Genomic DNA, 8,513 nt, shown 5'->3' with positions numbered 1-8,513 from the left:
AGGGGCTTTAATGTAGCAAATGAGGGGAATCAAAGATTGGAAGTCACTCATCTCCAATATGCAGATGACACTCTCATCTTCTGTGATGCAGAAGAAAGCCAACTTAAGATCCTGAGTGATACTCATTCTTTTTGAAGCAACTTCAGGTCTTCATATCAACTGGAGAAGAAGTCTTATTTTTCCAATTAATGAGGTGAACAAAATGCAACATCTGACAGAAATCTTGGGAGGAGAAATAGGTAAACTGCCAACAGTATATTTAGGGATGCCTTTGGGAGCCAAAAGCAAATCCAATGAAATCTGGAATGGGGTGCTGCAGAGATGTGAAAGAAGACTATCTAGATGGAAAGCACAGTATTTGTCTAGAGGTGGAAGATTGACCCTGATCAACTCGGTCAGATGCTTAGCCAACATATTTGATGTCAGTCTTTCCTCTCCCCCCTAAGGTGGAGGTAAGAAATGATGCATTAAGGAGGAATTTTTTGTGGAATGGAGAGAAGGAATACAAAGGATTGCATTTGGTCAAACGGAAGACTGTAATCCTTTCAAAGAAACAAGGCGGGTTAGGCATTAGAAACTTGAAAAAACAGAACAAAAGCCTTATGATGAAGTGGTTGTGGAGATTTCCTAAAGAGGAGCAAGCCCTTTGGGTTAGAGTGATTCAGGCCAAGTATGACAAGTTAGATCACTGGAAAACTAAAGAAGTGACTTCTGCATATGGTATTAGTCTATGGAGATCAATTAGAAATTTGTGGCATTATTTTTTCCAAAGAACTAGATTCAATGTAAACAACGGAAAAAAGATTTTGTTTGGGACGATAATCGGTTAGGAAATGGCAGCCTCAAACAGCTCTTTCCAGACATCTATCGGTTGAATCAGTAACATGAGGCCACTGTGCAAGAGGTTTGGTCCATCTGTGGATGGAAATTAATATATAGAAGGATGATACAAGACTGGGAGGTGGATAGACTAGCTGAATTTTATGGCACCCTGGACCATTTTTGAGGATTGAAAGAGGGAGAAGACACTCTTAGGTGGATTCATCATAGCAAAGGTGCCTTCACAGTTAGCTCTGCCTACAAGAACCTGAATCAAATGGTGACTCAACTCAGATTTTTGCCTTGGAAGCTTATCTGGAAAGTCAAAATTCCATATAAGGTGGTAGTTTTTACGTGGTTGGTAGTTAAAGAGGCGGTACTAACACTGGAAAATCTAATGAAGAGGGGTATGCATATGTGCTCTAGATGTTTTTTCTTGTGAGCAACAGGCAGAGAAAATCAACCATCTAGACAATCAACCATCTGTTTCTTCATTGCAAGGTAGTTAGGCAACTGTGGCACTTATTTACCATATTCAGGGGCACAAACTGGACCATGCCGCAAAGGGCAAGTCAGGCTATAGAAAGCTGGAACAATGAAGGCAAGTGGTAGTACAGACCAGAGCAGATGGAGAATTGTCCCAGCAGTGATTTGGTGGACCATATGGAAGGAGAGAAATATGAGATGTTTTGAGAGTGTTAGTAGTCCTTTACACAGGATTAAAATGAACTGCACAATCACTTTTTGCTATTGGTACAGTTTGGAGTATGTAGATGATCCTAGCGGTTAGCGATATCCTAGGTCCTTTGTAAGATTAAGTAGGATCTAGTTTAGTTTTTGTTTTAAGTACACGCAACTGTATGTACCTCCATGATGTAAATTTGGGACCCCAGCCTTTAGTGCTGAAGATTAATACACGAAACTGTTACCTTTGTCAAAAAAAAAGCAAGGCTCTCAGAATGAAATGGTTGTGGAGGTTTCGCAATGAAAATCAAGCCTATTGGAAGGAAGTCATTAGTGCAAAGTATGAAGGGGAAGATTACTGGATGACCAAAACTGTTACTACACCTTATGGAGTAAGTGTATGGAGGTCCATTAGATACTTGTGGCATGAATTCAAAAAAAAATACAAGGATCAAAGTGGCAAATGGGAAAGAACTAACCTATGGATGGATGTATGGCATGAGGCTGGTAGGCTGGAAAATTTGTTCCCAGATACTAGTACCTTAGTGTCACACCAGCACAAGTCCATAGCTGGTCACTGGTCTCCTCAAGGGTGGAACTTCATTTTTAGAGGACGCTTAAATGATCGGGAGATTCAGATAGATGCTGATTCTTACAACACCATTGGTCCACTCAACAGATTGGAGGGTGGTTAGGATACTTTATGGTGGAAGGGCAACAAAAAAGGTATTTTCAAGGTGAATTGTGCTTATAACTGGTTGAAAACTCCTTCTAGTTGACAAGTAACTGGACTTCAAAAGGAAGCTGGAAATCCAAAATACCCCTCAAAGTAACATGTTTTGTGTGATTATTGGCTAAGGAAGCAGTTCTAACCCAAGACAACCTAATGAAGAGAGGGATTCCATTGTGCTCAATATGCCTATTTTCTGGGAAACTGCTGAGACAGTTAACCATCTTTTTCTGCACTGTAGAGTAACTAGCCAGCTATGAGACTATTCCTAAATCTCAAAGAAATGTCATGGGTAATGCCAAGCAAGATCACTGAAGCCATTCAGAGTTGGGAAGAAGCTGGAATGCAGTCTAAAAGCAGAGAGAGATGGAGAATTGTCCCTGCTAGCATTTGGTGGGCAATATGGAAGGAGAGGAATTCTAGATGTTTTGATAGTATAGAAAACAGCATGCAAAAAGTCAAGCTTAATTGCTTGTTGCTACTATGTTTTTGGTGTACTCTATTATACTCAAATGACACTATTCCCCTAATTGATGTACTAGACTCAATTTAGTTTCTTATAGCTGCATTTGATGATCTTATTGTAAATATGGCTCAGTACATAGGCATGTACTGGTTGTAGTAATATACAAAGTTACCAGATTCAGAAAAAAAAATGTACAGATCCAAAACTAATACTTAGACTATAATTTGGTGGTAGAAAATGTAGTGGCTGAAAGAATTTTCTACTATTTGAATAGATCAAATATTAGGTAAACTATCTACTCTTCTATTTGATTTGGTGGTAGAAAATGTAGTGGTAGAAAGAACTTTCTACTATTTGAATAGATCAAATACTAGGTAAACTGTCTACACTTCTATTTATTTTGACATGACATTTTTTCTATGTGCATTCTCATAAATAATATAGTAATTTCCTGTCTTGATGACAACACGATGTTATGTAACATGTCCTGATATACCAAACAAACTATTGGTATGTACTAGGCACATCTTCTTTCTGTTGTTTTATGTAGTAAGCTTTTATTAACTATGCCTCTGAAATTTTTTGATTAAATTTCATGGCCACACAATACTTGAAGATACATTTTCAAATATTACTCCCAAAATCTAATGCTAGCTTAATCTACAGTTAAAAACAGACATTTGTAAAAAGTTTTACTAAGACAACATTTCTCTTATTTTATTAGATTAACGTTTGTGGAGTGTTTATTATTTTTTCTTTTCTCATATGTTTACTGATAAGACTTGTCGACCTAGACTTTCTTATCAGGCTGATGTATGTCATGCATACCAGCTGTTGAGAAAAGGTGGTCTCAAAGACGAAAATATCATTGTCTTCATGTATGATGACCTTGCTTACAGTGAAGAGAGCCCAAGACCAGGAGTTATCATCACTAGTCCCGCTGTTGAGGATGTTTACGAAGGAGTTCCTAAGGTAAGTGTTCTTTTTCATCGTTTAGTATATATCTAAACTGTACTCCTGTATCATGTGCTATCTCTTGAAGCAGGATTACGCTAGAGACGATATTAATGTGGACAACTTTTTAACTGTTCTCCTTGGGAACAGGACTGCTCTTGCTAGGTGTCGGCAAGGTGGTGAATAGTGGTCCAAACGATCATATTTTCATATTCTATAGCGATCATGGTGTCCCTATGTTGCTTGGTGAGTAGCTTAGTTCTGCCTCTTTTGGTTGCTGCTTTGCTTTCTATATCTTGTGCTTTTATACTAATTTCGTCATGAAATTTTTAATAAGTTGCATCTGAGTGGCAACTCAATAATTTCATGTCTACTGAGCTTTCTATTGTTTGAGAAGAAGATGATATCTATTCGTTGTTTATCATATATAAAAGATTTATCAGAGGAATATGTTAACTGAAGTACTGAATGTATATATAATCTGAGATAATTTTTTTTTTTAAAAAAACTGGTAATGTTAATAATCTGAATTTTTAGTGATCTCAAAGGCGCGATCAAATGCATAAATCATGGTCCTGTGTTTTGAAGGCACAACTTCTGCAAACATGGGACCATTTGAAGCAGTAGAATTCCAGCTTATTGTTAGCCCCATCAGCTTATGTCACAGCAAGTGTGTAGTAGCTACTCACAGACTGAGGGACAATTTGAAGAAGGAACCATGAGAATGGGATGCCCATAACAGCACTAAATTGCGCACACATGATACGCCCTGAATGAGGATACGCCCTGAATGGGGGTACGCGTGAGATATTCTATCTGCAACTACGCCACCAAAAAAGGATCCTATCGCACATCCTGCAGTAAAAAGACTGACAAGTGCTGCTGCACTGTTGTGATCAAAACCTGCATCTTCAGTTCAAGTTTATAGAATCGACACAATGGACAATCATGAACTTCAAAACATGAAATGCAGGCTACTCACCAATTAAGTATACATTTTTTTATCCAACAATAGTTGTCAACTATTGGACTCGACGTACAGATTAAGAAGCAGTAAATGATAAAGGTAAATTTACCAAACCACCCTTATTAAATATGTCATATAAACACTGAAAATGAATAGTAACAAGGGTAAAATAGGCACAACATGGTAAATTATCATTGATTTTATAAATTAGAGAAATATTGTTGGACATCCCAAAATAATATATATAGAGGACAGATGGAGTAGTATTTCTTTGTCTAATATTGACTTGACACATTCCTTAAAAAAATCGTAAATAGAATGATAATTTTACTATATTACCCTTTGAACACGATGAATTCGATGTTTGAAAAATGCATTAGGAAATGACTATACTTAATTAGGAACTAGGTGATAAATGATCTCTTTATTGTCTAAAATGAAAGGGAAAGATGAATTTTTAATTTTAATATACTAGACAAGTAAAATTATACGGAAGAAATATATATACGTAGAAAAATAGAAGTAATTAATTGGAGTAAAAAGTATAATCATAATCTTTAAGTATTAATTATTTGAGACAAAAAATCAAAATTTGAAAAAAAATAAAACAACAAAAGATGTGATAATTAGAAACAAAATTTTTGAAAGATAACCATTGTTGTGCCAAGCTCGGAACTTTGCGACCTTTCATCCAACGACTGTATTTTACTAGCCGTTACTTTAAAAAATTTATGAAGAAAGAAAACAAAGAAGGTGTGGCATGTGTAGACATATATCTGATGTTCACGATTAAATTTTATATACCCCTTTCCCAAATCCGCTCTTTTTAATGAATCCCAACAAAATAAATCAGTAGAGAAACACTTCTTTTTTGAAAATCTTTGATTAGTTTCATGGGGTTCTTCAATTACTAGTCTTTAATCGATTTCTGGGATCTTTTCGGGTTGTTTCCACTCAAAGATCTGATCTTTTTCATCTAGTGTTGATCAAGTTTTCAGGTTGGTATTTGGCATTCCATGCAATGAAGTTTTTGTTATGTCTAGCTTAATTCTTTATTATTTTCTTGGTTTAGATTGATGGGTCATTCAATTTTTCAATTGGGTTTTTGATTTTGTTTTTGTTTTGTGGATTGGTGCAGTGAAGATGGTTGGATCAGATGAGAATTAGCCAGGAGTGATTAGGCCTTCAAATCTTCAAGGTGAGTTTAGTTTCTTTTGTGTTATTGAATTAGTATTTGTTTTGATTGTTTTGTGTTTGTTGATTTGACTGTGATAAACCCTAATTATATTTAGGAGGATTGAGGCCTGGTGTTGGAGGAAAAGTGACCGGATGGTTGGGCAAAATAGGAGGGCACTAAGCAAAATCAATAGAAATGTAATGGGAGGTCCCCCATTACACACTGCTGTTGTTCCCAAGAGAAATGACATTACTGAGTAATAACTTCTTAAACCTGAGAACTCAATTGAATTTATCTTATTTCTCTACATGTTTTAACTTGCTTTTCATTTGTTTATAGAAACAAAGTCAATGCTGCTACTAACAAGATCCCTCCTGTTCTGATTCACCGTCCGGTTACAAGGTATGACTCTATTCTCTTGGTTGTATGATATTAAATAGGCGTTTGTCCATGCGAAGCTGAATCCTAAAAATCCTTACACCTGATCTTGATTCATTGTTTATTTGTCTGTGGGGTTATTGACATTTCAGGAAGTTAGCTACGCAAATCTCAAGCCAACAGCGTCATCCAGCAGTCGAGGTGCACACTTTCAAGGAATCAGAAGACTGCATTATTATTGATGCTGAAGATTACAAGACCACTAGTAATTCCTCTGTGTCAATGTTTGTGCAACATCAGAAGCGAAGACGGAGGAAATTGATAGGATGGTAAGCTGATATGATCTTTGTATCTTGATTTTCAATGTGCGTTTGGAAATAGAGATGGAAGATGCAGAAGATTGGTCAATTGTGGACATAGACAGTCCTGATAAAAAGAACTCACTTGCAGTAGTGGAATACACCGACGACATCTATGCTTACTACAAGAAGGCTGAGGTAGAGGTGTTATCTCCAGTCTTCCTATTTGTTTGTGAACTTGTTCATGTTCATTAGGATTATGGCCTGTTGTAGAGTTTGCAGAAGTGTCATATTTTTCACCACCATTAAGCTTAATAGATTGCCACATTACACTTAGAATCTAGTCTTATTTAAAAGCACTGCGACTTTTCAGCCAGTCCAGTAATAGATGCATAACATAGAATGTACACACACATGTGCAGGGTATGCTTAGGCTGTTTCTGTTGTGATGTAATCAAGGATGATTATTATTAAAATTTTGAGATGCAATCTGGAATGAAATGGAGGTGTTTTGCTTACCCCTTTTCTCTAATTGCAGATCGTTAGCTGCGTCCCTCCAAACTTTATGTAACAGCAATTTGATATCAATGAGAGGATTAGAGGCATCTCATTGATTGGCTGATTGAGGTATACAGTCTGCTGTTGTGTGTCATTTCTGAATGTTATGAAGTAGAATTTTGGGTGCTGTTAAGGTCTAATCCAATTCAAAGGTGCACTACAAGTTTGAACTGATGGAGGAGACTTTGTATTTGACTGTGAATCTCATCAATAGATTCCTGGCAGCTCAGTCAGTGATTAGGAGAAGACTTCAACTAGTTGGAATAACAGCTATGCTTCTTGCCTGCAGATATGAAGAGGTTTCTGTACCTTCAGTGGAGGATCTAATTTTGATCTCTGACAGGGCTCACGCCAGAAAAGGAGTGCTTGAAACGGTTAGTTAAATGAAAGACCAGAATCTTACATTTAACACGAAATGTATTACCTCCATTATGTTCTGGCTAAATGATTTCAACCTTCCACAGGAAAAGTTGATGGTTAATGCCTTACAGTGTATGCATTTATGAGGCGGTTTCTTAAAGCTGCTCAGTCTGATAATGAGGTGTGTTAAACTTCTTTGCTACATAGAACGAGTATTAAGCGAAGAAGTATTAACAACATTCTGAATCACTACTCATATAACTTTTTGTTTATGTTTAAATCAGGTGGAGCTAGTGTCATTCTTCTTGATTGAGCTATGTCTAGTGGAGTATGAAATGCTTCGATTCCCACCATCAATGCTTGCAGCTGCTGCTATCTTTACTGCACAATGCACTCTCGGTGTGTCTAAGGAGTGGAATAAAACCTGTGAGAAGCATAGCAGCTATGTCAAAGATCAACTTTTGTAAGTATACTTTAGATTAATATCTATTTATTGACAGATCAGACAGATGTTTAATTGTGCGTCGCTTGATTTTCTACAACAGGGAATGCTCGAAATTGATGGTTTCTTTCCATCAGAAGGCAGCAATTGGGAAGCTTAGTGGCGTGCACCGAAAGTACAGAACTTCTAAATATGGCTACGCTATTAGATGTGAACCAGCTTCTTTTCTATTAGAAGCATGGTTTTAGGATTGTCTAGGAGGAACATATGATGAAACCGCATGCTTGCAGTAGTATATGTGTTCAGTTTTTTTAATGCAATTGTTGGTGAGAAACATAAGTGTGCCCCAAGCTCTGGGGGAAGGGGAGGGTGTTTGAGTTCTTTTGCTACTGAGAAAACTTCGTTTATGGTTTTTCATGTCATGAACATTGATGTTGTTGACATTATTGGAATGTGAAATCTTGCTTTTCATACTTTTTCTTGAATACATTTACAAGTTGCAGTTTCTTCTCAGCAGACATTAACTCAAACTCGGTCTATTTTTAAGTTCAACCCAACTATTATATTAGGATAAATATGTAAAACCCAAAATGACTCCTGAGAAACTTATCAAAATTTGAGCAAAATAGATACACTAACCAAAATATAATATAACAAAACAAAATAGTCTCCGTCTTTT

General features: G+C 36.6%; 1 pseudogene; it reads left to right on the top strand.

Moving 5' to 3' along the window:
* Positions 1-5,763: 5,763 nt before the first annotated feature.
* On the top strand, positions 5,764-8,310 carry LOC107017830 (annotated as a pseudogene).
* The last annotated feature ends 203 nt before the right edge of the window (positions 8,311-8,513 follow it).

This window comes from Solanum pennellii, chromosome 4 (assembly GCF_001406875.1).
Source record: "Solanum pennellii chromosome 4, SPENNV200".
NCBI lineage: Eukaryota > Viridiplantae > Streptophyta > Magnoliopsida > Solanales > Solanaceae > Solanum > Solanum pennellii.
This window is presented reverse-complemented; position numbering and strand designations above follow the sequence as displayed.